General features: G+C 42.9%; 1 protein-coding gene across 7 annotated transcripts in view; it reads right to left on the bottom strand.

Annotated features, from left to right (window-relative positions):
- LOC137244852 (uncharacterized) overlaps positions 1-27,995 on the bottom strand; it is a 132,436-nt gene that overhangs the window by 75,232 nt on the left and 29,209 nt on the right. Inside the window, exon 1 of one of the 7 annotated variants that reach the window (XM_067774487.1) lies at positions 7,548-7,732. The exons of 4 other annotated variants lie outside the window; for them this stretch is intronic. The gene's annotated coding sequence lies outside the window, so the exon portion shown is untranslated. Of the gene's footprint in view, positions 1-7,547; positions 7,733-27,995 lie in introns of those variants that run through there. 2 more of the 7 variants (XM_067774489.1, XM_067774490.1) reach the window with 2 other exon arrangements.

Below are 27,995 nucleotides of genomic sequence, written 5' to 3'. Positions count from 1 at the left end.
AAATGATCCTGTATTAGTCGAGAAAAAATTCCGAAATGACTCCGACGGGATCCCGGACGGATCCCGAAAACCATCTAGAATTGATACCGGAAGGTACCCCAAATGATGCCGAAATAGTCCCGAAATGACATCGACGGGATCCCGGACGGATCCCGAAAACCATCCAGAAATGATGCCGGAGGAGACCCCAAATGATCCCGCTAAAGACCCAAAATGACCCCGACAGGGTCCCGGACGGATCCCGTAAACCATCCAGAAATGATGCCGGAAGAGACCCCAAATGATCCCGCAAAAGTCCCAAAATGACCCCAACAGGATCCCGGACGGATCCCGTAAACCATCCAGAAATGATGTCGGAAGAGACCCCAAATGATCCCGCAAAATTCCCAAAATGACCCCGACAGGATCCCGAACGGATCCCGAAAACCATCCAGAAATGATGCCGGGAGAGACCCCAAATGATCCCGCAAAAGTCCCAAAATGACTCTGACAGGATCCCGGACGGATCCCGTAAAGCATCCAGAAATGATGCCGAAAGAGACCCCAAATGATCCCGCAAAAGTCCCAAAATGACCCCGACAGGATCCCGGACGGATCCCGTAAACCATCCATAAATGATGCCGGAGGAGACCCCAAATGATCCCGCTAAAGTCCCAAAATGACCCGACAGGGTCCCGGACGGATCCCGTAAACCATCCAGAAATGATGCCGGAAGAGACCCCAAATGATCCCGCAAAAGTCCCAAAATGACCCCGACAGGATCCCGGACGGATCCCGTAAACCATCCAGAAATGATGCCGGAAGAGACCCCAAATGATCCCGCAAAAGTCTCAAAATGACCCCGACAGGATCCCGGACGGATCCCGAAAACCATCCAGAAATGATGCTGGAAGAGACCCCAAATGATCCCGCAAAAGTCCCAAAATGACTCCGACAGGATCCCGGGCGGATCCCGTAAACCATCAAGAAATGATGCCGGAGGAGACCCCAAATGATCCCGCTAAAGTCCCAAAATGACCCCGACAGGGTCCCGGACGGATCCCGTAAACCATCCAGAAATGATGCCGGAAGAGACCCCAAATGATCCCGCAAAGGTCCCAAAATGACCCCGACAGGATCCCGGACGGATCCCGTAAACCATCTAGAAATGATGCCGGAAGAGACCCCAAATGATCTCGCAAAAGTCCCAAAATGACCCCGACAGGATCCCGGACGGATCTCGTAAACCATCCAGAAATGATGCCGGAAGAGACCCCAAATGATCCCGCAAAAGTCCCAAAATGACCCCGACAGGATCCCGGACGGATCCTGAAAACCATCCAGAAATGATGCCGGGAGAGACCCCAAATGATCCCGCAAAAGTCCCAAAATGACCCCGACAGGATCCCGGACGGATCCCGTAAACCATCCAGAAATGATGCCGGAAGAGAACCCAAATGATCCCGTAAAAGGCCCAAAATGACCCCGACAGGATCCCGGACGGATCCCGTAAACCATCCAGAAATGATGCCGGAAGAGACCCCAAATGATCCCGCAAATGTCCCAAAATGACCCCGACAGGATCCCGGAAGGATCCCGAAAACCATACAGAAATGATGCCGGAAGAGACCCCAAATGATCCCGCAAAAGTCTCAAAATGACCCCGACAGGATCCCGGACGGATCCTGTAAACCATCCAGAAATGATGCCGGAAGAGACCCCAAATGATCCCGCAAAAGTCCCAAAATGACCCCGACAGGATCCCGGACGGATCACGAAAACCATCCAGAAATGATGCCGGAAGAGACCCCAAATGATCCCGCAAAAGTCCCAAAATGACCCCGACAGGATCCCGGACGGATCCCGAAAACCATCCAGAAATGATGCTGGAATTGACCCCAAATGGTCCCGAAATGACACCGACGGGATCCCGGACGGATACCGAAAACCATCCAGAAATGATGCCGGCAGGTACCCCAAATTATCCCGAAATAGTCCCGAAATGACCCTGATGGGACCCGGAAAGGATCCCGAAAACTAACCAGAAATGATGCCGGAAAGGTCCTCAAATGATCTCCCAATAGTTCCGAAAAGACCCTGACGGGATCCCGAACGGATCCCGACAACTATCCAGAAATGATACCGAAAGGGCCCGCAAATGATACCGTATTAGTCGAGAAAAAGTCCCGAAATGACCCCGACGGGATGCCGGACGAATCCCAAAAACCATCCAGAAATGATTTTGGAAGGGACCCCAATGATCCCGAAAAAGTCCCGCAATTATTCCGACGGGAATCTGAACGGATACCGAAAACCATCCAGAAGTGATGCCGGAACGGTCCTCAAATGCTCACCTAATAGTCCCAAAATGACCCTGAGGGCATCCCGGACAAATCCCGAAATCCATCCAGAAATGATCTTGGGAAGGTCCCAAAATGATACCGAAATAGTCTCGGAAAAGTCCAGAAATTACCCTGACGGGTTCCCGGACGAATCCTGAAAGCCATCCTTAAATGATCCCGAAAAAGCCCCGAAATGACCCTGACGGGATCCCGAAAGGATTCCAAAAACTATCCAGAAATGATGCCGGAAAGGTCCTCAAATGATCCCCTAATAGTTCCGAAATGACCGTGAGGGGATCCCGAACGGATCCCGACAACTATCCAGAAATTATGCCGAAAGGGTCCGCAAATGATCCCGTATTAGTCGAGCAAAAGTCCCGAAATGACCCCGACGGGATCCCGGACGAATCCCAAAAACCATCCAGAAATGATGCCGGTAGGTATCCCAAATGATCCCGAAATAATCCCGAAATGACCTCGTCGGCATCCCGGACGGATACCGAAAATTATCCAGTAATGATGCCGGAAAAGTCCACAAATGATCCCCTAATAGTCCCGAAATTACCCTGATGGGATCCCGGACTGATCCCGAAAACCATCCAGAAATGATGCCGGAAGAGCCCCCAAATGATCCCGAAAAAGTCCCCAAATGACCCCGACGATATCCCGGACGGATCCCGAAAACCATCCAGAAATGATGCCGGAAGAGCCCCCAAATGATCCCGAAAAAGTCCCCAAATGACCCCGACGAGATCCCGCACGGATCCCGAAAACCATCCAGAAATGATGCCGGAAGAGCCCCAAATGATCCCGAAAAAGTCCCCAAATTACCCCGACATACTCCAGAAAAGGTTCCGAAATGGCTCCGAGGGAATCAAAGACGGATCGCGAAAACCATACAGAAATGATTCCGGAAGGATCCCAAAATGATCCCGAAATAGTCCGGAAATGACCCAGATAGGATCCCGCACAGATCCAGAAATGATCCCGGAAGGGTCCAAAAACTATCCCGGAAAAGTAACAAAAAATCCCGAAATGGCTCCTACGGCATCCCGGACGGATCCAGAAATGATCTCGGAAGGGTCCCCAAATGATCCCAAAATGGTCCCGAAATGACCCTGATGGATCCGGCAAACCATCAAGAAATTATGCCGGAAGGGTCCCCAAATGATCCCGAAATAAAACAGAAAAAGTCACGAAACGACCCCTAGAGGATCCCCAAATGATCCCGTATTAGCCCCAAAAAAGTCCCAAAATGACCCTGACGGGATCCCGAAAGGATTCCGAAAACAATACAGAAATGATGCCGGAAAGGTCCTCAAATGATCCCCTAATAGTCCCGAAATGACCGTGACGGGATCCCGACAACTATCCAGAAATGATGCCGAAAGGGTCCGCAAATGATCCCGTATTAGTCGAAAAAAAGTCCCGAAAGGACCACGACGGGATCCCGGACGAATCCCAAAAACCATCCAGAAATGATGCCGGTAGGTATCCCAAATGATCCCGAAATAGTCCCGAAATGACCTCGTCGGCATCCCGGACGGATCCCGAAAATTATCCAGAAATGATGCCGGAAAGATTCCCAAATGATCCCCTAATAGTCCCGAAATTACCCTAATGGGATCCCGGACAGATCCCGAAAACCATCCAGAAATGATGCCGAAAGGGTTCCCAAATGATCCCGTATTAGTCGCGAAAAAGTCCCGAAATGACCCCGACGGGATCCCGGACGGATCCCGAAAACCATCCAGAAATGATGCCGGATGAGCCCCAAAATGATCCCGAAAAAGTCCCCAAATGACCCCTACGAGATCCCGGACGGATCCCGAAAACCATCCAGAAATGATGCCGGAAGAGCCCCCAAATGATCCCGAAAAAGTCCCCAAATGACCCCGACGATATCCCGGAGGGATCCCGAAAACCATCCAGAAATGATGCCGGAAGAGCCCTCAAATGATCCCGAAAAAGTCCCCATATGACACCGACGAGATTCCGCACGGATCCCGAAAACCATCCAGAAATGATGCCGGAAGGGTCCCCAAATGATCGCGAAATAGTCCCGAAATGATTCCGGAATAGTCCCGAAAATGTTCCAAAATAACCCCGACGGGATCCCGGACGGATCCCGTAAACTATACAGAAATGATCCCGGAAGGGTCCCAAAATGATCCCGAAATAGTCCCGAAATTACCCCGGCGTAATCCCGGACCGATCCCGAAAACCATCCAGAAATGATCCCGGAAGGGTCTCGATATGACCCTTACGGGATTACAAATAAAGTGAAGCTAATTATAAAACCATGTTAATAAGGCAGCAGGCGCATTGGAGCGAATAAAAAGTTAGATAGAAACATACAGGTAAAGCTAATAAAAGCGTGCTAATAAAAACAATTGATGGAGGGCGGATGGCGAGAGTAGAGGAGAGGACCACTCATCGTTCCTCCAAAATTGTCTAGATCTCGTTCTGTATGTACCAGATACCAAAAACTATTGATTTAGGAGAAAATTTAGATTGAGTTATAACAATTTATGGATTTTACACCAGAGGGGGAGATAAAGGGGGGCGGGCGGAGGGTGTCACTGCTTACTTTGTAAGCCCTCGACTTATTTGACCCCTTGAGTCTGTGATATTGGTGAAGGCCAGTATACGTAAAGTTATAATGTGTAAAAATTATGGAAAATAATTTCTCGAAGGGTCGTGGGACCCCCACCCCTCTTTCCATGTTCGAAAAAAATTTCGCTAGTAGACTACTGTCTGTGTCCCAAATTTCATCAAAATCCGTGTAGCCATTCTGGCGTGATTCAGTCGCAAAGACGAAAAAATATAATAATTACATTACAACTGTTCCTAGGGGGCGGGGACCACGCCCCTTTTGAAAAATATATAGCTAGTAGATCCTTCTAGACTATTGGCTATATGTGTGCAAAATTTCATCCAAATCGGTCCAGCCGTTCTTGCGTTATTGAGTCACAAAGACAAACGTCTGGACAAACATCCAAACATCCAAACATCCAAACATCCAAACATCCAAACATCTAAACATCCAAACATCTTAACATCCAAACTTTCCCATTTATAATATATATTAGATATTAGATAGATTTTGCTAGATATTAGCATGCGATTCTTAATTGTTCTCTATTTCTCGCATAAGTCTAGCAAAAGGTCATAAATTGTTAATCTGATCGAAAAACATTATATAGCGTAATTTTAGGGCGAAAGAAGATCTTTAAAAGGTGGAAACCGTTTTCGCAGTTCCATATAAAAAAACTGAGGATTTTTTTAGTAGTACGAAAACGGGCATTTTTTTTTTTTTTTTTTTTGTTTGAAAATCGACAAATTTGCCAAATCTCAGACTCAATATACTTATTTATAGTTTTTCTTCTTAATCTAATTCTATGATTTTTTTCACGTAATAACTGATCTCAGCAGTGATATGGAGTATTTCTGCCATGGAAAGTGTCTCTTGCAAATTTCGTTGGGAGTCGGCGTAAGACATGAAGGACCAGTCCCTCCAATTCGTAGGAAAAACTAAAAGGAGCATGACGGAAATCGGAACAGAAGCTCAACCGAAAATCTCTACGGAGGTTTATCGCGTCTTATGTTTTATATAGAAAAACTGATGCAGTGGTTATACAAAGCAATGTTTATTCATGGAAATTTACTCCAGTTTACTTACATTCACATACATTTATTCTAGGTACAGGCTTCGACTATTTTCAGAAAATGCCATTCTTCATTTTTTCAGCTAATTACTATTAAGGAATTCAGCTAATTACTATAAAAAATGGTTGCAAACGAATTTTAAAAAAATTATTTCATTAACCGTCCTGTGCATAGATGGGTACCCGGGCACCTTTTGCATATTCAAAAGCCATTTTTAAATAATCTACAAATAGAAGCGAGTTAAAATTTTGTGGCATCTTATGGGAATAAGTTTTCTACAAAAGGAGAGAAAATTTTTTCAAATATACTTTCATAAAGATGATGCTAAATGTGGATGTCGACAGCGACAATTACGGGGCAGAATGTCATTTTCCATTGCCATTATATCGAGCCTGCACAATATCCGCTTATCCAGGGGACTAATCTCACTGTCAAATCTGCTTTGCAGAACTGCTCTAGCTATAATGGCCACAGAAAAGTTCGTGCAAGAGTTAATGGCGGTAGACTCGCTTCTATCTAACACAATTTTTTGTTTTAGTCCCTATCATCATATACTGAGCTTCGGGGGACTATTTTGCACTTTTTATTAAGCATGGCATCGAGTGAGCCCACCTCGCGCTTAAACATTGTCATTAGTTGTTAGTCCATAATTGCACCATTGGTAATTATTTGTCGTTATTTAATTAAGGGCCAGATTATGTATGACGCCGTGACATTGTGCCTCCAAGTCACTCATATTCACAGTCACCACTATATAATACTAAAAATTTCATAAAAGCATTCAGGTTTACTGTCCTTCAATGAAGTGAGAGAATTCCCTTATATGTTAGGAATTGCGGTTCACAGGAGTTGCATAATTTGCTTCTAAATTTCGCAGTGAATACAAACTCAAATGAGTGAAGAAAACTTTTGTGCACTAAGGCTGAAGCTGAAAATTAGTCGTGTTTTTTACATGTGAATACATCTACATTAGCCCATCTAGTGGCAATTAATGAAGACTCACGGCACTAGTTAGTAACTCGCTACAAAAAGGGTTGTATTGAATAATGCGTGTTGATCATAATATGCAACCTACAGCTGCATCGGTTGCGATGAATAGTGGACACATACCTTTTTCGGTCATAGAAGTGTAGAATAGTGTACAGGTAGAATGTAGAGACACATTAACACTAATTTTCAAAGCACCAATTTCATGAGCGTAGATAAAGTTTCACACTTAGCAGTCCATATAAAGTTTAAGTGCATATGTATATACATGTAAAAAGAAAAAACACAACTATTATTTCACTTAAATTTAAAAAGCTGGTAGTAAATGATTGAGACTGATATATTTTGCATTACCATTCAAATGTGAGTGCAGGCTGGTGCATTAATGAACTACCCCATCTCAGCTATAGAAGCCGCCTGAATTCCATTCAATTTTACGAATACGAGAAAGATATATAGACGTTTAAATAAGGGACAAATTAAGATCCCATCAACCTACTCAACTTAAAGCAATTTCGCTCAAAGTTCAGTGCACTGCCCCCAACTCTGGTTTTGCGGCAGTATACTTACTTACTTACTTAATTGGTGCTTAACCGTTAAACAGTTATGGCCGTCCAACAAAGCGCACCAGTCGCTCCTTCTCTGCCAACCGGCGCCATGTCACACCAAGGGAGTTGTTTCCCTACCTGGTCCTTCGAACGGAGTGGGTCGGCCTGTACTTCCGTCCATAGACGGGTTCCGATAGAAACACTTTCTTGGCCGGAGCGTCATCTTAGCGACAGTATACGTTAGAATATATTATCAGTTGGCAAAAAAACTAAACAAGCGAACTCTGTGTACTTTTCCGTATTTAGGCATAAAATATACGGCACATGTGTACACATATCACATAGTCTTTCTCAACTTAATAACACAATACAACCGTGCAAATATATGCACATATAAACAAACAATTATATGGAAATTTTCTTTTGAAAATTAGTTGCAAATTGTCTTGCCAAAGTAGGGCTTATTTAATTTCGTTGGAATATGCATAAATACCTGGAATTAGTTATTTTGATAAAGCGAAGGCTATTTGTTTAATTTTCATTATATTTGAAATTTTGTTTTTTATTTACACGAACCTACTATGTACATATGAATGGCGCCCACAAAATTTATTTTGCTTTATTTTATACACAACAAGCTCCGAAAAAGTTTTAAACTAAAATTAATTTACGCAATAATTTCATGATCCCGTTTGTCGTGCTAAACTGTCGTTTGACTTATACGAATGCGCAATTTCACTTTATAAATGGCACATTTTTGAAAATAGAGGATAGCCCATATTTGGTAGCAATCCGTTTGGGAGAAATCAAAAGGAGAGAGGAGTTGCATATGAACCATCAATCAGGACAGGCGTGGACAAAAGCGAGGGGCTGCAAAATTTCTAAGATCATTTCATTTCATATCTTTATTAAGTCAAATGGTAACACCTTACTGACTAGATTACAGGTTAACTTAGTACTAGTTTAACAATTTTAAAGTAAGATTTACTGAGATAAGTAATAGGACTCAATGCATGCCTTAAACAGAGACCTTGGCATGGCAAAGTCCAGGTCAAGGCTTCTGGATAGGCGATTAAATTCTACAAGACCTCTTATAGGAGGTGCGAAACTGAAGTAATTCGAACGCAGCACTTCAACGTGGAATGTACTGTGAAAGCGGAGAGCTCTGTTAGGGACATTGAAATTCAACTGCCCAAGTAGTTCTGAGCAGTCAATGGCACCGGATATTATGTCAAAAATAAACATTACGTTTTGAACAAGACGTCTAACTTCAAGTGGCAAGACATTGATAAGCATGCATCTTGCATTGTAGGGTGGCAGGGGATTAACAAAGTGCAGAGGTTGAAGAGCAAATCGTATGAACTTGCGCTGAATTCTTTCAATTCTTAAAGAGTGTGAGGAGTATATGGGATTCCAGATGACTGATGCATACTCTAACTTGGAACGCACTAAGGCATTGTATAAGATTTTCCTGGTATATGGGTCCTTGAAATCCTTGGCATATCGTCGCAAGAAAGCTAAGTTGGTATAAGCCTTTGGTATGAGAAATTTTACATGATTACAAAAAGTAAAAGATGAGTCAAAAATTACGCCAAGATCGCGAAACTCATTAATTGACGCAAGAGTTACATTTGAAATCGAGTACGCGAATGAAACCACATTCGTAGACTTAGTATACGTCATGTGGCAGCATTTACTAATATTGACTCGCAGATTATTTTAACAGGCCCAATTATTTATAGCATTCAGATCTTCTTGCAGACGCAATGCATCAGAAGTACAGGAAATTCTCCGAAAGAGTTTTAAGTCGTCACCATAAAGCAAATAATTCGAATAGTTTATGCATGAGCCAAAATCATTAATAAACATTAAGAACAAAATAGGACCAAGGATGCTACCTTGTGGTACACCCGAAGTTGCTGAGAATTCATAAGACTTAGGTCTCTCGATTTCAACAAGAGATATTCTATTTTCCAAATAGGACTTCAGCCACGACAGAAAGCTTGAGTGAACGCCCATGTTTTCAAGTTTCCACAGAAGTAATTTGTGCGAAACTGTGTCAAAAGCCTTGGAAAAATCCGTATATATGGTGTCAACTTGATATCCATCCTTAAACGCAAAGACACAAAACTTGGAGAAAACAGCCAGATTTGTAGCAGTCGAACGTCCCGCAATGAAACCATGCTGACATGGATCGACTATTTTATTTAAAGCGAATGATACAGTGTTTTTAACTACCTTTTCAAAAAGTTTTGAACATGTTGACAGTTTGGATATTGGCCTATAATTCTTTACTTCATTTTTATTGCCTGACTTGAAGATAGGAGTGATAGACACCAGCTTCCAGCGATCAACAAAAACTCCAGACGGTAGCGAAATATTGAAAATGTGGCACAGTGGCACACAAAGAGAAATACTACACTTCTTAAATAAAAAAGAGGACAATCCATCAATATCATTTTTGATTGAGGTCTGTAAGGAGGATATACCCAAGATAATATCGGTCTCAGACAAGGACAGAGACCCAAAGTCTAAAGGTTTGGGGCTATCAGTAAGATACCTGTTATCAAGGTTATCGGCCTCAACAACAAACGTAGATTTGAAAAAATCAGCAAAAAGATTTGCCGAATCGACCAAACTGTTGGAGCAAATGTCATTAAATTTGACACAGGTAGGTATATTAGAACAACCGTTCTTTAAACGAACATAGTTCCAAAAAGATTTAGGATTAACTTTCAACTCATCTTCAACTCTAGAAACGTATTTGTTGTACAAAAACTTATCAAGAACATTGAACTGCGTCATGTAGGAAGTATACTGATCTTTAAAAATAGTATCGCTGGTATCCTTGTATAATTTAAAGTACTTATTTCTTTTATTTTTCAACTTTTTCAACCTTGTATTGTACCAGGGTAGTTTGTGAACTTTAACTGGTAGGAGAGAAAGATTCCTACTGAATATGTCAGCCATCTTTAGCAGAAAAATGTCGAAACATTCAGTTGCATTTTTAGCAAAGAAAATAGATGTCCAGTCTATTTCAGATATGAGAGAGTTTAAGGATTCGTAATTTGCATCCTTAAAGTTATAGGCGCGCTCATTATTATTTATATTGTTTTTCGGCACTAGGTCGAAGAATTCAATAGATAAATATAGGGCTACATGATGCATATCTGATTTATATATAGGAAACACACATTCAGTCAAGTGAGTTATGAGGTTCTCATCGACAAAAATTAGGTCCAAGATATTGTTTAACTGGTTCACGAAACTGTTAATCTGAATTAAATTGGCACTAAAAAGTGTGTCTAAGAAATTAACCTCATGGGGATGATGAACATTAGTAGGTGTTAAGATATCATCTTCTAGTAATTTCGACCAAACAACCTTGCTGAGATTAAAAACTCCCAGGACGCAAAAATTACTATCAACATTATATTCATATAGGTCAAATATATTATTAACATGAGCAAAGTACAGCAAATCTGTGCTGCAAGGCGGAATGTAAGAAACGCAGATAAATAAATTGCCAGAAGGCCCAGTAATACAGACACAAAGCTGGTCCAAGAGAGAGTCATCGTTAGAAAGCGGCACAAAAGAAGAGAGAAGAGAACGCCTTACAGCAATTAACACCCCACCGCCTCTGAGACGCCCTGTTTTGATAGGGTCTCTATCCTTTCGATAAGTTTGAAACAGACTTTGATCAAAAAATTCTGAGTCAGAGAAGTCGTTATTGAGCCAAGTCTCAACAATGACGTAGACATCATAGTCGCACCGTGAAATGGCTAAAAATATATCTTTAGATTTCGTTCTCAACCCAGATATATTCTGATAATAGATATTTATACTTTTTTTAATATTACCGCATATAGCTAAGGTTTTGCAGTTGAGCCCTGTGCTTTTTGAAAAAAACGGGATGGTTTAATTTTGACGTCCGATGGCCATAGCGAAGACTCAAGAAGCTTATTATATATAGAAGGCGAGACTCCAAGTTTAAAACTACATCTTGATAGCAAACTCGAGTCAGCATCTTTCTTTATTAATTTAAAACAATGAATTAATGAAGGCGAGCTGTTTGCATCATGAACAAAGCCTACGATATTAGGCTCACAAAGTGGCTCATATCTCTGAAGAGAGAAGACTTAAGGCCCACGATGGGCATACTGACTGAACACTGCCTTCTGGCGTCACATGCTTACAAGTTAGGCTTTGTCAGTAACGGCAAGTGCAGGATGAGTGAGCTGCAGGAAATAACGGTTGAGCGCGTTCTGTGTTCATGTCCTGCGCTCGCCAGGTCAAGGCTCCAGCTATTAGGGGCAGAAGAGTTGCCAGATCTTGAGACAGCAATTAAGCTGGGTCCTGGAAAACTGCTAGTATTTGCCAAGAGGGCGGAGTTATTATATATTATATGTCCTAGGACCTGATTGGGGTTCCTCGGTTTGGTCGTCAAACAAATTCTGGTAACACTATGGACATATACAGTCTATGTGAGGTCTTTATTGACCGACCAATTCAATCTGACCTAACCTCCAAGGTCGAAATATATGTTAAAGGCGGCTATAATTGCATTGGTTCATTGGTCACTATGCAAATCGTGGTCACATTTGTGCAATGCATGTCAAAATTTAATGTAAAGGGCATCACTGTGTTAGCTGGTGTAACCAATTTCAACGAAAGAGAACAACGTCGCAATGCACAGCGTGTATTTTATCCATGTGCTTCAACTTCCAAAAAATTCAATTCAATGCAATTCAATATGGGTGTGGGAGCAATTTAAGTGCTTGCACCTTTTACCTCGGGTCCTAAAGTAAAAAAAAATAGCTTTTTGCGCTGCTAAATTAACACCGGGCACAAATATTAGAATTAGTGGGTGGGGTTTAATAAGACCCGACAAGAAGGAACTTAGTAACGAACTCAAAATTACTGTCGTGCCTATAGTACCATGGCAGAAATGTACAGCTCGTGTAAAGGAATAAAAATCACTGTCCGAACTTCTAGCCTCAAATTTTTATCAAAAGTCTCAATATCAACCCACACCTCAAATTTCAACATTCTAGGTGTATTATTTACTAAATAATCAAATTTTTTATGTTTTCCAAAATGTTATATATATAAAAAGTGGGCGTGGTTATCATCCGATTTCGCTCATTTTCAATACCAATCTATTCTGGGACCAGATAAGCTAGTGTACCAAATTTGGTGAAGATATCTCAATATTTACTCAAGTTATAGTGTTACCGGGCAGACTGTAGGACGGACAGACGGACGGACATGGCTAAATCAAATATTTACAGTTTCGTCCTAAATTAAAGGCAAAATATGTATATATTTATCAGAAAAAAATCTTTTTGCATAATTATTGTGTGATAAATATCCCAAATTTAGTGAAGATTCACTCTTGCCAATTAGTGATACTTTGTCCTAAGTAGGCAACTGAAAGGTAAAGTCCTCTCTCGGCAAACTAAAACCATGATCTATCAGTCACTTATCATATCCGTCCTCATATACATATGTTGCAGAAGCATGAACAATGACAGCGTCTTTTCAATCAAAAAAATGCTCAACAGCCTCGTTTGTAGTTACGTTTCTACAACTCCTGCACAGGCCATTATGCAAACTAACTACCTATTGCACCCAATGGACGGTGGAAGCCACTATAAGCATATAAGTGTCGACTTGAGATCTATTTAGTAGGCTCTTTGTCCTCCTTTCGTTGTAGTCTGGCCATGTAGTAGCTCTTGAAGTTGCACAACCCGTGGTGCTCTTCCACTTTTGCTGAGCTTTGTTCAAGTACAATTTTAAATACCCCCCACCCCCAGTTCAACTGTTTTCCGCTGATGGGGAGGATCTGATTACCTTTGTTGGCATACTGAATTCTTCAAGACGGGTTTCCCTATCTGGTTAATTGTAGAGTTAGGTTAGGTTTAAAGGGCTGGGGTGAGAATTTGCATTCCAACCCAACACTTCGGCCACCAATGGGCTCATTGTAATGACCTAAACAGTAAATAATCCTTATTCTACCAGCTTCTGCGAATCGAGTCATAGGAGCCATGTTGTTGTTGTTGTAGCAATACTCGCCCCACCTAATAGCCGCGACCGATCACAACTTGCCGTTTCAACAGGGGTGGACCATAAGGAAAGGGGTGTTAGAGGCGTTGGTTCCACATTACAATTAAAGAGATGGTTGGTGTCATGTGGGGACACATTGCAAGCGGGGCATACATTTTGTATGTCGGGGTTGATTCTGGATAGGTAAGAGTTTAACCTGTTACAGTACACGCGTTTCCCTGGCGAGTATGCGTTTCTCTTCCGCGAGTTTTGGATACTTTTCTTTAAGAACTGGGTTCACCGGGCAATTCCCGGCAAAAAGGTCCGACGCCTGTTTATGGAGTTCACCAAGGACCTGCTTGTGTTTTTTCGCTTCATACGGCTGGGTTCTCAGGTGCCGTGTTTCCTCAAAATGCTTACGGAGATGACTCCTTAAGCCCCTAGGCGGTGCTGGTTCATCAATCAGATGTCTGTTGGGATGCCCAGGTTTCTGGGTATTCAACAGGAACTGTTTGGTCAGCATCTCATTTCTCTCCCTGATGGGGAGTATTCTCGCCTCATTATGCAGACGGTGTTCTGGGGACATAAGAAGACAGCCCGTGGCGATTCTGAGAGCAGTATTTTGGCAGGCCTGTAGTTTCTTCCAGTAGGTAATTTTTAGGCTTGGCGACCATATGGGTGACGCGTAGCACGTAATCGGCTGGCTAATTGCTTTGTATGTAGTCATGAGCGTTTCTTTATCTTTTCTCCAGGTACTGCCAGCGAGGGATTTGAGGATTTTGTTATGGCTCTGATTTCTCGGAACAATTGCGGCTGCGTGCTCACCAAAATGTAGATCCTGATCAAACGTCACACCCAAGATTTTGGGGTGTAGGACAGTCGGTAGCGTAGTGCCATCGACGTGGATGTTCAAAATGGCCGACATTTGGGACGTCCATGTTGTAAATAAGGTAGCGGAAGATTTAGTCGGTGATAACGCCAGGTTTCGCGAGGCGAAACAACTGGAGAGATCAGGGAAGTAGCCGTTTATTTTATTGCATAGCGCATCTATCTTTGGGCCTGGGCCTGTGGCCATTATTGTGTAGTCATCGGCGTAGGAAACGATTGTGACTCCTTCCGGTGGTGAAGGTAGCTTAGATATGTAGAAATTAAACAAAAGTGGGGATAGGACACCACCCTGTGGCACCCTTTGTTTAATTTTCCTTGGTTTTGATGTTTCGTTTCTAAATTGCACCGATTCCTGCCGACCACCCAGATAATTTGCGGTCCACCTTTTAAGACATGGGGAAGGGTAGACCCTTCCAGGTCTTGCAGTAACAAGCCATGATTGACCATATCAAAAGCTTTTGATATGTCTAGCGCTACGAGTACTGTTCTCTGGTGGGGTATTGATTTAAACCGCAATTTATCTGGGTGCTAATAGCATTTAGCGCGGTGGTAGTGCTTTGGAGTTTTCTGAGGCCATGCTGATGAGGGGCTAGCTGCAAATTTGCTTGGAAATAAGGGAGCAAAATGGCTTCAAGCGTCTTTTCCACTGGCAGTAGGAGAGATATCGGACGATACGACTCTCCTATGTTAGCTGGTTTCCCAGGCTTTAGTAGCGTGACCTCCTTGGCCATTTTCCATTTCTCGGGTATGACAAAGGTGGAAAGAGACAGGTTGAAGACATGCGCCAAATATTTGAAACCCTCTTTCCCTAGGGATTTAAGCATCAGCATGGCTATGCCGTCTGGGCCCACTGCTTTGGATGGTTTAGCGCGACGAATGGCGTCCTCAACCTCTTTAGCGGTGATGGTGATTGTGACGCGCTGAATTTGTGTTTATGTGCGTGTCTATTGGCTCTCCGTCTATCTTTGTCGACCGTAGGATTAATTATATATTGTCGGCAGAAAGCGCTCGCGCATTGTTTCGCATCCGACAGCACTTTGTCGCCAAAGGCGATGGAAACTTTGTCTTTTTGCTTAGTCGGATTCGATAGGGACTTTACGGTGGACCAAAGAATACCCACACCGGTAGAGAGGTTACAACCTCTTAGGTGCTCCTCCCATTTCGCCCGCTTGTGTTCATCCACAAGCAATCTGATGCGTTGGTTTATATCCCTTATTTGGGGGTTGCCTGGATCAGGCTGTCTTATAAGGTCACGTTCTCTCGCTAAGTTTGCGGCCTCCGCCGGGAAGTGGGGCCGGATTTCGGGAATTCTCCCGGCGGGAATGAAACGTGCCGAGGCGGAATCAATGACCTTACGGAAGGCACGCTCCCCTTGGCGGGCATCAGTCGGGATAGGGAGGGCAGCAAAACGGTTGTCTGTAAAGGATTTATATTCTTCCCACTTTCGGCGGTACGCTCGAGCGAAATAAGTATGGGCAGGTGGTCTGATGCCAATGTTACCATCGGCTGCCAGTTGACGCAGTTTACGAGTTCTGCGCTCACGATTGCGATATCTGACGAGCTGTGACAGCTTCCTACCATACGTGCGGGGGCGTCTCCGTTTATTGTGCAGAACGTCGTTGTGCCAACATCTCACCCCTACTGTCCGCCCGCAAGTTTGAATGCCATAGATCATGATGGGATAAGATAATGCGATTGTTGCCAGTGAGTAGGGCCCTGATATTAGGGCGGTATCCACTGGAGCAACAGGTGGCAGGGGGGATGTAGATGTTAATGATTTCTAGGTTTGCATCGCCTGACCGGACAGGTAGGCCTTGACGTTCTAAGACACTGTCCCTGCGGTCGATGTCGGGATCAAATATATGGTATTGCACAGTGTGATGTATGATAAACGCGAAGCTGCCTCCATGGACATTATACCCAGAACAGGTCTGCAAAGCAGATCTTGCTGTGAGTTTAGTCTCTTGAATCGCAGCAATGCGGATGTTGTGCCGCTTCATGAAATCGACTATCTCCGTAATCTTCCCAGTTAGTCCATTACAGTTTAACTGCAGAATTCTAAAATGCATAAGGGGAGACGCCGCCACTCTGGGGGTAAGTGACGGGTGACTACGCCTGGGTTGTGGAAGGCCAGGACGCAATTGCTGTTGTGTCCCTGGTACTGGGCGTCCTTGGGCAAGCATTGGGATACCCGGATGATTTGGGTTTGCGACCTGGCAACATGGCGCGATGAAACCCGTCGGAGGGTTGCCGTCACGGAGACCAGAACATCTAGGAAAGTGGCACCACCCAAGGCAGGAGCTGCATTGGGCGGATGTCGCAAACCTATATATTCTGTGCTGGCAGACGGTGCAAACGGAGGTAGGGATTAAGAGTCTGTTTCCCTGACCTGCACGACTGCTGCCGGAAAAGATGGGGGGGGGGGGGGGGTGGGGGGGGAGAAGACGGGGGCAGGGGTGATGCTCAGCATTGCTACCAACTCTACTACGAAGGTAGTAGTTATGAGTGATATCAGCTGTTTGAGTTGTTGGCGCCGTGGGGCGCGAGCAACAGCGGGTACTTGTTGTGGCTTGCTGAGCAGCGGGGCTGCTGGAAGGTAGTGGGGAGGCGCTTAGGCGTAGACTACGGGACGCCCTTGGGCGTGAACAGCAAGGAGTCACAAAAGATTTATAAAAGTTACGTGGACGTCGGGTTTTTGGGATCAATCCCAGAACAACCTGTCCGATGCAACCATCCCTTGCACGAGACATACTGAACAGAGTATGACCGCCCTAAAAAGATTCTTTTCCGGCAGATTCAGCAAAACCATTTCTCAGGACCGGGGTCAGGAGACGGTCCCGGATTGGATTCGATGCCTTCCCGGAGTAAGAGAGTATGGAGCAGTCCTGCTGCAAGGAGCTGCTGGGAGGATGACAAATTGTGGTAGGGACGCAACAAATTAAATGGGGTCACACTGAAATGACAGTCCTTGGTCGGGAAAAATCCCGAGTCGCTCCGGTACATAGAACCGACTGCCTTGAGTAGCGCAGGAGCCATAGGTATAACTTCCGTTTCGTTTTCACGAAGGATCAGCTATACTGGTGCTTTCAATATCAGTGAGTTCAGATATCCATATAATTCTAATAATGAGGTGCTGGGCCATTTTATTGACAGATTTGCAGGCATTCCGTGATCCACTTTGTGTAGTTGACACGTTAGTCCAAGCTATTAAGCGCGGCCTGGCTGTCCGAGAAAATTATAACCCTTTTCCCATCTTTAGACACAGGTGCCAATTGATTTACAGCACTACTGGTGGTAATATTTCCACTTGATAAACGCCATAATAGTCGGGAAGCCCGAAGGAGATCTCTATTCACAGGTCCTTTAAAATTTTCCTTTCCGCCTTCCCGTCAACCTTGGAGCCACCCCCCCATTCTTGTGGTGTGGGAATGTACTCTGTGCAATTCTTAGTAAAAAATGTTGCAAGGAGTGCAATAATTAGTGAATACTGGTATTGAAACAGGCGTTTTGGTCCTCAAGATAATGGCATGGCCACTTCCCCTATTCTTCCCCAAACTGCCATTACTCTTATTTGTTGAGCTCCGGTAGTGGCTATTTCCTTGGCTACCAAATCAATTGAGGGTAGTTGCAGGATAGTTTAAGTGGCTCTGTCGGAGTCGAGAAAAGAATCCCGCTCATACAGAGCTCCCAAGTCGGAGGGACTTAAAGAGGCGTATAAGGTTCGTGGTCTTTGTAAGCGTCAGCCAACAAACCAGAACACCATAAATCAAATCAAGTCTTTATGAAGTAAACCCCGCGAGACACCAGTTGCTCTGTTACATGAGAATGACGCAGTTGTTGCTGTCTTTACCCGATCCGTTTTTTCTCAATCCTGAGCGGTATCCTATTTCCTACACTCCCAGGTACTTGCATTTATCTCTGTAAATCAGGCTTTCGCCGCCAATCCTGGCTGGTATAAGATCCGGCGTTTTGTACCTTCTTGCAAAAAGGACCAAATCCGTTTTTTTCGGACTGACCCTGATCCCGAGCTTCTTACCTACGTACATATTGGTAATAACGCAGTATCCATAAGATTGCAGAGAGATTGAGTGAATTTTGCCCGCAAAATAACAAAAATATCGTCCGCTTAGGCAATCACCTTATTGCCTCCACTGCCATGAGCTATAGTAGTCGGTTAACTATCACCATCCAAAGTAGAGGAGAGATAAAACTTGCTTTCAGGGTGCCTTTATTTACGCTCCATACTTCCACATACCTCCGTGCAATTCCTTCTGCGAGTATGCAGTGTGTATATAAACTCAACTAGAAATGCGTCTACGATTAATAATATTTTCAAAGAAGGTGTCTAAGTTCGGGTGTAACCGAACATTATATACGCAGCGTGAGCTTCAATTGCACATTCCATTTCAGATAAATTTTTTTTCTACATAACACGTGGAACCGCCCGTTTAAAAAAAATGTCTCCCCTTTTCCTCTTACAATAAAACTTGATAAGTGAAGTATCATTGATTCGAAACAATTTTTTGCTAAGTTATAGCTTATTATTCTAGTCTATGACCCTTTTAAACTTGTTTTATATCTACGTTGCCGTGGTCTTTAACCGATCCCGTCCATTTTTATTTATTTTCTACTATAGGGAAAAATTGTGTACCCAATTTTATTACGATCCGTTAATTTTTCTTCGAGTTATGGCTCCCGAAACATAGACAATTTCTTAGTCATAAAAGGGGCCGTGCCACGCCCATTTTTTAAATTTGAAGTTTTTCCTATTTACTGTTATAAATCCACTTGGGAAATGAAATACCATTGATATAAAGCTCATTTTTGCATTCATTCATTCATTCGTCCACGACCCTTTTATGTTTTATATAAAAGTGGGCGTGGTCCTTAACCGATTTCGTTAATTTTTGTTCAAAGCATGCCCTATAGTAAAGGCAACCTCCCTGCCGAATTTTGTTACGATAGGTTTAACGATTTTGGATTTATGATTAATAATATTTGTAAAATTGATTTTATCACAAGTGGGCGGTGCCACGCCCATTTTCATTTTTATTTTAATTTTTTTAATTTTTATCAAAAGTCTCAATATCAGTCCACACCCCAAATTTCCGCATTCTAGGTGTATTATTTACTAATTAATCAGGTTTTTTGTGTTTTGCAAAATGTTATATATCTAAAAAGTGGGCTCATTTTCATTACCAATCTATTCTGGGTCCAGATAAGCTCGTGTATCACATTTGGTGAAGATATCTCAATATTTACTCAAGTTACGTGTTAACGGACAGACAGATGGACGGACGGACATGGCTCAATCAATTTTTTTTTTCTATATTGATGATTTTGAAATATGGAAGTCTATATCTATCTCGATTCGTTTATAGCTGTACAACCAACCGTTATCCAATCAAAGTTATAATACCCTGTGTACAAGTACAGCTGGGTATAAAAAGAAAGTCGAAGACAAAAATTGCAAAGCGTCTACCCAACAAGATGGGCCAATGTCATGAAGCAGTATCCACTTACATTGAACTTAAGCCAGTAATATTCGAAGCCTTTGAAGAGATAGCAGAAGGCACAAACGACAAAACTTCAGCACAAGCTTCTCAGTTTCAAGCTGCTTTTTCTAGTGTGCAATTCCAAACGTGGCTGTTGTTGTTGTAGCTATAATAGCCCCGAAGGCCTTGGGAGTGTTATCGATGTTGATGGTCCTTTGCCGGATGCAGATCCCGTACGTTCCGGTAACAAGCACAATAAAAGTAATAGCTCGACCATCTCGTGAAACGATTTGTTATGACCAAATGAAACCTTCTAGACCATACCGCCCTCCCACCCCCTTGATCTATCAGAAGTTCGGGGTCGCTAGAGCCCGGCTGTTAATGAAACAGGGTTTCTGAAGGGGTAGGTAAGGTTGAAAATTGGGTTGGATAAGCTATATAATGCTCCGGCAACCCGTTGAGAGAGGTGCGCTTCACAAGAAACCACGCATCAGTAAACATCAATTAAATGGATGCAACGTTCATACTGAGAGCGTCGAAGATTATTATAGAATTGCATTCTATATTCCATTCCTTGATGCATTCATAACTCATATCAAGAGCCGTTATATGAAACACCAAGTAATTTTCCAAAATTTCGGTGTTTTGTTGCCCAAAAATGAATACAACGCTGAAAAATGTAATAAACTGCATGCATTTTATGAAATTGTTGTGAATTGTTCCTTGAAATCCATATTGAATATCCATATTGATACACCACTTTTTGTAAACGAAGTACTAGAAAAATTTTTCAAAAAACCTGGGCGATTGTTGGGAAATAATTATGGGAAAAATGTGTGTCTTTATGCTGTATTTGTTTAAAGCTTGAACATACAGCCATATTGTACTGATCGATTTTGGCTACGAACCAATTTTCATATCATAAAAAAGGTACGAAAAATACCTCACATCTACACCATCTTCTTCAATTTTGTAATTATCAAGCTAGAGATGCCCATTTTACAAGCTAAAGCAAATTTGAAGTATTTTTCGTACCTTTTTTAAGACATGAAAATTGGTTAGTAGCCAAAATCGATCAGTGCTGATATTCTTAATAAAAGTGTTAGAGGTTTTTTTATACTCAGTTGAGCAGAGCTCACAGAGTATATTAAGTTTGATTGGATAACGGTTGGTTGTACATATATAAAGGAATCGAGATAGATATAGACTTCCATATATCAAAATAATCAGGATCGAAAAAAAATTTGATTGAGCCATGTCCGTCCGTCCGTCCGTCCGTCCGTCCGTCCGTCCGTCCGTCCGTCCGTCCGTCCGTTAACACGATAACTTGAGTAAATTTTGAGCTATCTTGATGAAATTTGGTATGTAGATTCCTGGGCACTCATCTCAGATCGCTATTTAAAATGAACGATATCGGACTATAACCACGCCCACTTTTTCGATATCGAAAATTTCGAAAAACCGAAAAAATGCGATAATTCATTGCCAAAGGCAATTAAAGCGATGAAACTTGGCAGATGGGTTGACGTTATGACGCAGAATAGAAAATTAGTAAGATTTTGGACAATGGGCGTGGCACCGCCCACTTTTACAAGAAGGTAATTTAAAAGTTTTGCAAGCTGTAATTTGGCAGTCGTTGAAGATATCATGATGAAATTTGGCAGGAACGCTGCTACTATTACTATATATGTGCTAAATAAAAATTAGCAAAATTGGATGAAGAACACGCCCACTTTTTAAAAAAAAAATTTTTTTAATTCAAGTTTTAACAAAAAATTTAATATCTTTACTGTATATAAGTAAATTAAGTCAAAATTCAACTCCTGTAATGATATGATGCAACAAAATACAAAAATAAAAGAAAATTTCAAAATGGGCGTGGCTCCGCCCATTTTCATTTAGTATGTCTAGAATACTTTTAATGCCATAAGTCGAACAAAAATTTACCAATCCTTCTCAAATTTGGTAGGTACATAGATTCTATGACGGTAACTGTTCTCTGTGAAAATGGCCGAAATCGGTGGAAGCCACGCCCAGTTTTTATACACAGTCCACCGTCTGTCCTTCCGCTCGGCTGTTAACACAATAACTTGAGCAAAAACCGATATATCTTTACTAAACTTAGCCCACCTACTTATCTGAACTCACTTTATCTCGGTATAAAAAATAGCCGAAATCCGACCATAACCACGCCCACTTTATCGATATCGAAAATTACGAAAAATGAAAAAAATGCCATAATTCTATACCAAATACGAAAAAAGGGATGAAACATGGTAACTGGATTGGTTTATTGACGCAAAATATAACTTTGGAAAAAATTTTGTAAAATGGGTGTGACACCTACCATATTAAGTAGAAGAAAATGAAAAAGTTCTACAAGGCAAAATCAACAGCCCTTGGAATCTTGGCAGGAATACTGTTAGTGGTATTGCATATATAAATAAATTAGCAGTACCCGACAGATGATTTTCTGGATCAGCTGGTCCACATTTTGGTCGATATCGCGAGAACACCTTCACATATACATCTAAGGGCCACTCGCTTTTAAAACCCTCATTAATACCTTTAATTTGATATCCATATCGTACAAACACATTCTAGAGTCACCCCTGGCCCACCCTAATGGCGATATCTCAAAAAGGCGTCCACCTATAGACCTAATGCCCACTCCCTCTTAAAATGCTCAGTAACACCTTTCGTTTGATACCCATATCGTACAAACATTCTAGAGTCACCTCTGGCCCACCCTAATGGCGATATCTCGAAAAGGCGTCCACCTATAGACCTAATGTCCACTCCCTCTTAAAATGCTCAGTAACACCTTTCGTTTGATACCCATATCGTACAAACATTCTAGAGTCACCCCTGGCCCACCCTATTGGCGATGTCTCGAAAAGGCCACCTATAGACCTAATGCCCACTCCCTCTTAAAATGCTCAGTAACACATTTCGTTTGATACCCATATCGTACAAACATTCTAGAGTCCCCCTGGCCCACCCTAATGGCGATATCTCGAAAAGGCGTCCACCTATAGACCTAATGCCCACTCCCTCTTAAAATGCTCAGTCACACCTTTCGTTTGATACCCATATCGTACAAACATTATAGAGTCACCCTTGGTCCACCTTTATGGCGATATCTCGAAAAGGCGTCCACCTATAGACCTAATGCCCACTCCCTCTTAAAATGCTCAGTAACACCTTTCGTTTGATACCCATATCGTACAAACATTCTAGAGTCACCCTTGGTCCACCTTTATGGCGATATCTCGAAAAGGCGTCCACATATAGAACTAAGGATTACTCCCTTTTAAAATACTCATTACCACCTTTCATTTGATACCCATATCGTACAAACACATTCTAGAGTCACCCCTGGCCCACCCTAATGGCGATATCTCGAAAAGGCGTCCACCTATAGACCTAATGCCCACTCCCTCTTAAAATGCTCAGTAACACCTTTCGTTTGATACCCATATCGCACAAACATTATAGAGTCACCCCTGGCCCACACTAATGGCGATATCTCGAAAAGACGTCCACCTATAGACCTAATGCCCACTCCCTCTTAAAATGCTCAGTAACACCTTTCGTTTGATACCCATATCGTACAAACACATTCTAGAGTCACCCCTGGCCCACCCTAATGACGATATCTCGAAAAGGCGTCCACTTATAGACCTAATGCCCACTCCCTCTTAAAATGCTCAGTAACACCTTTCGTTTGATACCCATATCGTACAAACATTCTAGAGTCATCCTTGGTCCACCTTTATGGCGATATATCGAAAAGGCGTCCACCTATAGAACTAAGGATTACTCCCTTTTAAGATACTCATTACCATCTTTCATTTGATACCCATATCATACAAACACATTCTAGAGTCACCCCTGGCCCACCCTAATGGCGACATTTCGAAAAGGCGTCCACCTATAGACCTATTGCCCACTCCCTCTTAAAATGCTCAGTAACACTTTTCGTTTTATACCCATATCGTACAAACATTCTAGAGTCACCCCTGGCCCACCCTAATGGCAATATCTCGAAAAGGCGTCCACCTATAGACCTAATGCCCACTCCCTCTTAAAATGCTCAGTAACACCTTTCATTTGATTCCCATATCGTACAAACACATTCTAGAGACACCCCTGGTCCACCTTTATGGCGATATCTCGAAACGGCGGCCACCTATGGACTAAGGATCACTCCTTTTCAAAATACTCATTAACAGCTTTCCTTTGATACCCATATCGTACAAACATATTCTAGAGTCACCCCTGGTCCACCTTTATGGCGATTTCTCGAAAAGGCGTTCACCTATAGAACTAAAGCCCATTCCCTTTTAAAATACTCATTACCACCTTTCATTTGATACCCATATCCTACAAACACATTCTAGAGTCACCCCTGGTCCACCTTAATGGCGATATCTCGAAAGGGCGTCCACCGATAGACCTAAGGCCCACTCCCTCTTAAAATGCTCAGTAACACCTTTCATTTGATACCCATATCGTACAAACAAATTCTAGAGTCAGCCCTGGTCCACCTTTATGGCGATATTCCTAAATGGCGTCCATCCATAGAACTATGGCCTACTCTCTCTTAAAATACTCTTTAATACCTTCCATTTGATACACATGTCATACAACCACATTCCAAGGTTACCCTAGGTTCATTTTCCTACATGGTGATTTTCCTTATTTTGTCTCCATAGCTCTCAACTGAGTATGTAATGTTCGGTTACACCCGAACTTAGCCTTCCTTACTTGTTTTTTATGTATACAGTTGGCAAAATATATTGGATGCTAAAAAAAAACTTAATTGGCGCTTAACCGTTCAATCGGTTATGGCGGTCCAACAAGGCGCACTAGTCGCTCCTTCTCTGCCAACCGGCGCCATGTCACACCAAGGGAGTTGTTTTCCACCTGGTCCTTCCAACGGAGTGGGTGCCGGCCTGTACTTCCGTCCATAGACGGGTTCCGATAGATACACTTTCTTGGCCGGAGTGTCATCTTAGCGACAGTATACGTTAGAATATATTATCAGTTGGCAAAAAAAATTAACAAGCGAACTCTGTGTACTTTTCCGTATTTAAGCATAAAAAATACGGCCACCGTGGTGTGATGGTAGCGTGCTCCGCCTATCACACCATATGCCCTGGGTTCAACTCCCGGGCAAAGCAACATCAAAATTTTAGAAATAAGATTTTTCAATTAGAAGAAAATTTTTCTAAGCGGGGTCGCCCCTCGGCAGTGTCTGGCAAGCGCTCCGATTGTATTTCTGCCATGAAAAGCTCTCAGTGAAAACTCATCTGCCTTGCAGATGCCGTTCGAAGTCGGCATAAAACATGTAGGTCCCGTCCGGCCAATTTGTAGGGAAAAATCAAGAGGAGCACGACGCAAATTGGAAGAGAAGCTCGGCCTTAGATCTCTTCGGAGGTTATCGCGCCTTACATTTATTTTTTTATTTTATACGGCACATGTGTACACATATCACATAGTCTTTCTCAACTTAATAACACAATACAACCGTGCAAATATATGCACATATAAACAAACAATTATATGGAAATTTCATTTTGAAAATTAGTTGAAAATTGTTTGGCCAAAGTAGGGCTCATTTAATTTCGTTGGAATATGCATAAATACCTTAAATTTGTTATTTTGATAAAGCGAAATCTATTTGTTTAATTTACATTATATTTGTAATTTTGTTTTTTATTTACACGAACCTACTATGTACATATGAATGGCGCACACAACATTTATTTTGCTTTATTTTATACACAACAAGCGTCGAAAAAGTTTTAACCTAAAATTAATTTACGCACTAATTTCACGATCCCGTTTGTCGTGCTAAGCTGTCGTTTGGCTTATACGAATGCGCAATTTCGCATTATAAATGGCACATTTTCGAAAATAGAGGATAGCCCATATTTGGTAGCAATCCGTTTGGGAGAAATCAAGAGGAGAAAGGAGTTGCATATGATCCATCAATCAGGACAGGCGTGGACAAAAGCGAGGGGCTGCAAAATTTCTAAGATCATGTGCAAAGCCCACAGTATTAGACCCACAAAGTGGCTCATATCTCTGAAGAGAGAAGACTTAAGGCTGACGATGGGCATACTAACTGAACACTGCCTTCTGGCGTCTCATGCTTACAAGTTAGGCCTTGTCAGTAACGGCAAGTGTAGGAAGTGTGAGCTGCAGAAAGAAACGGCTGAGCACGTTCTGTGTTCATGTCCTGCGCTCGCCATGACAAGGCTCCAGCTATTAGGGGCAGCAGAGTTGCTAGATATTGAGGAAGCAATTAAGCTGGGTCCTGGAAAATTGCTAGTATTTTCCAAGAGGACGGAGTTATTCTATAACATATGTCCTGGGACCTGATTGGGGTTCTTCTGTTTGGTCGTAAAACCAATTCTGGCAACACTATGGACACATTCAGTCTATGTGAGGTCTTTATTGACCGACAAGTTCAATCTAACCTAACCTCCAAGGTCGAAATATATGTTAAAGGTGGCTATAGTTGCATTGGTTCATTGGTCAATATGCAAATCGTGGTTACATTTGTGCAATGCGTGTCGAAATTTAATGTAAAGGGCATCACTGTGTTAGCTGGTGTAACCAATTTCAACGAAGAAGAACAATGTCGCAATGCACAGCGTGTATTTTAAAATTGTTTTGCCAAAGTAGGGCAACTGTTTTGCCAAAGTAGGGCTCATTTCCCCCTTCAATGTTGGTTACCTTGTCGTGGAGAAAGGGCTTAAGTATCATGTTGGAATCTCCTCTGCGGAGGGGTCCCAACATGAGCCGAACTAAGAGGAAAGCCCCATATATCCTACAGCGTCGATGTCGTGTTCAGAAGAACGCATAGCTTTTCGCTGCAGGCGATGTGAGGATTGGCGCACTAACAACACCCAAGCCAAGGTGTTGCGGTACCCGTGCTGTGTGGTCAGCGGGTGTATATTGAAAGGCTGATCGCGAGCGGTCCCCTCCGATGCCCGGGCAAATAAAAATAATAAAAAGGAGGTGGAGAAAGGGAGCGTTCTGGGAACGCTCTCTGAAGACGATCTTCTGGCGACGCAAACAAGCTCCTGGGGAGCTCAACCTGGCGGAGTTGGGTGAGGATGGGTCGTCAATCCCCGGAAGGCGAGCAGGCGAGTCTTAACCCAATGATCAGGGTGGCTCAAATTAGCCTGCAGCACTCAAAAGTCGCCTCGGATAACCTGCTGGTCCTCCTCAGGTAGAAAGACATTGATGTCTGCCTAGTGCAGGAACCATGGGTCTTGCGGTCACAGGTTATGTGCCTAAAGACACGAACTATAACCTTTTTTACACACACATGGAGAAGGTAAACCGAGGGCTTGTATCCTCGTTAGGAATACTATTAATGCTTTCTTTTTACCTAATTTCCATAGTTACGACCTTGCCGTGGTCAAGGTCGAGTCAAGAAGTGGCCGAAGCATGACGGTCGCCTCGGCTTATATGGCCCACGATCGGCCCGCTCTCCAGAGGAGGGAGCACAAATGGTAGCACAACCTTTAGGTATGTAACAAGGGCAGCTCTTCCACCTTTAGTAATATAGGCAGGATCGGCGGCTGGGACTCTAAACATCCTTGTGCATACTAACTTCCCGGATGGATCGGGGAGGGAGTACGCGATACAGAGACGGCACACAGGAAGTACCTCTTGGCCTCATAGACCACCTTTTAGCGGAGAAGAAAATTGCATAGGCAATAGAGAGCTTCTCTCCATATAAATCACCGGGCGTGGATGATATCTACCTATTATGCTGCAGAAGACTCAGAAATCTTTGGTTAAGGAACCAAAGGAGATCTTCGAGGCATGCATTCGGTCTCGTGGACGAAAACAAGGGTGGTTTTCTTCCATAAGGCCGGCAGAAGGAGGCATGAAGTAGCCAAAGACCTTCGGCCAATAAGTTTCACGTCCTTTGTTCTGAAAACGTTCGAAAGGCTACTAGATATACATATACGGGAGCTTCTAGGGGAGGCTCCACTTTCCACGGCACAGCACGCGTA

Source organism: Eurosta solidaginis, chromosome 3, assembly GCF_040869045.1.
Source record: "Eurosta solidaginis isolate ZX-2024a chromosome 3, ASM4086904v1, whole genome shotgun sequence".
NCBI classification, from domain to species: Eukaryota; Metazoa; Arthropoda; class Insecta; order Diptera; family Tephritidae; genus Eurosta; species Eurosta solidaginis.
This window is presented reverse-complemented; position numbering and strand designations above follow the sequence as displayed.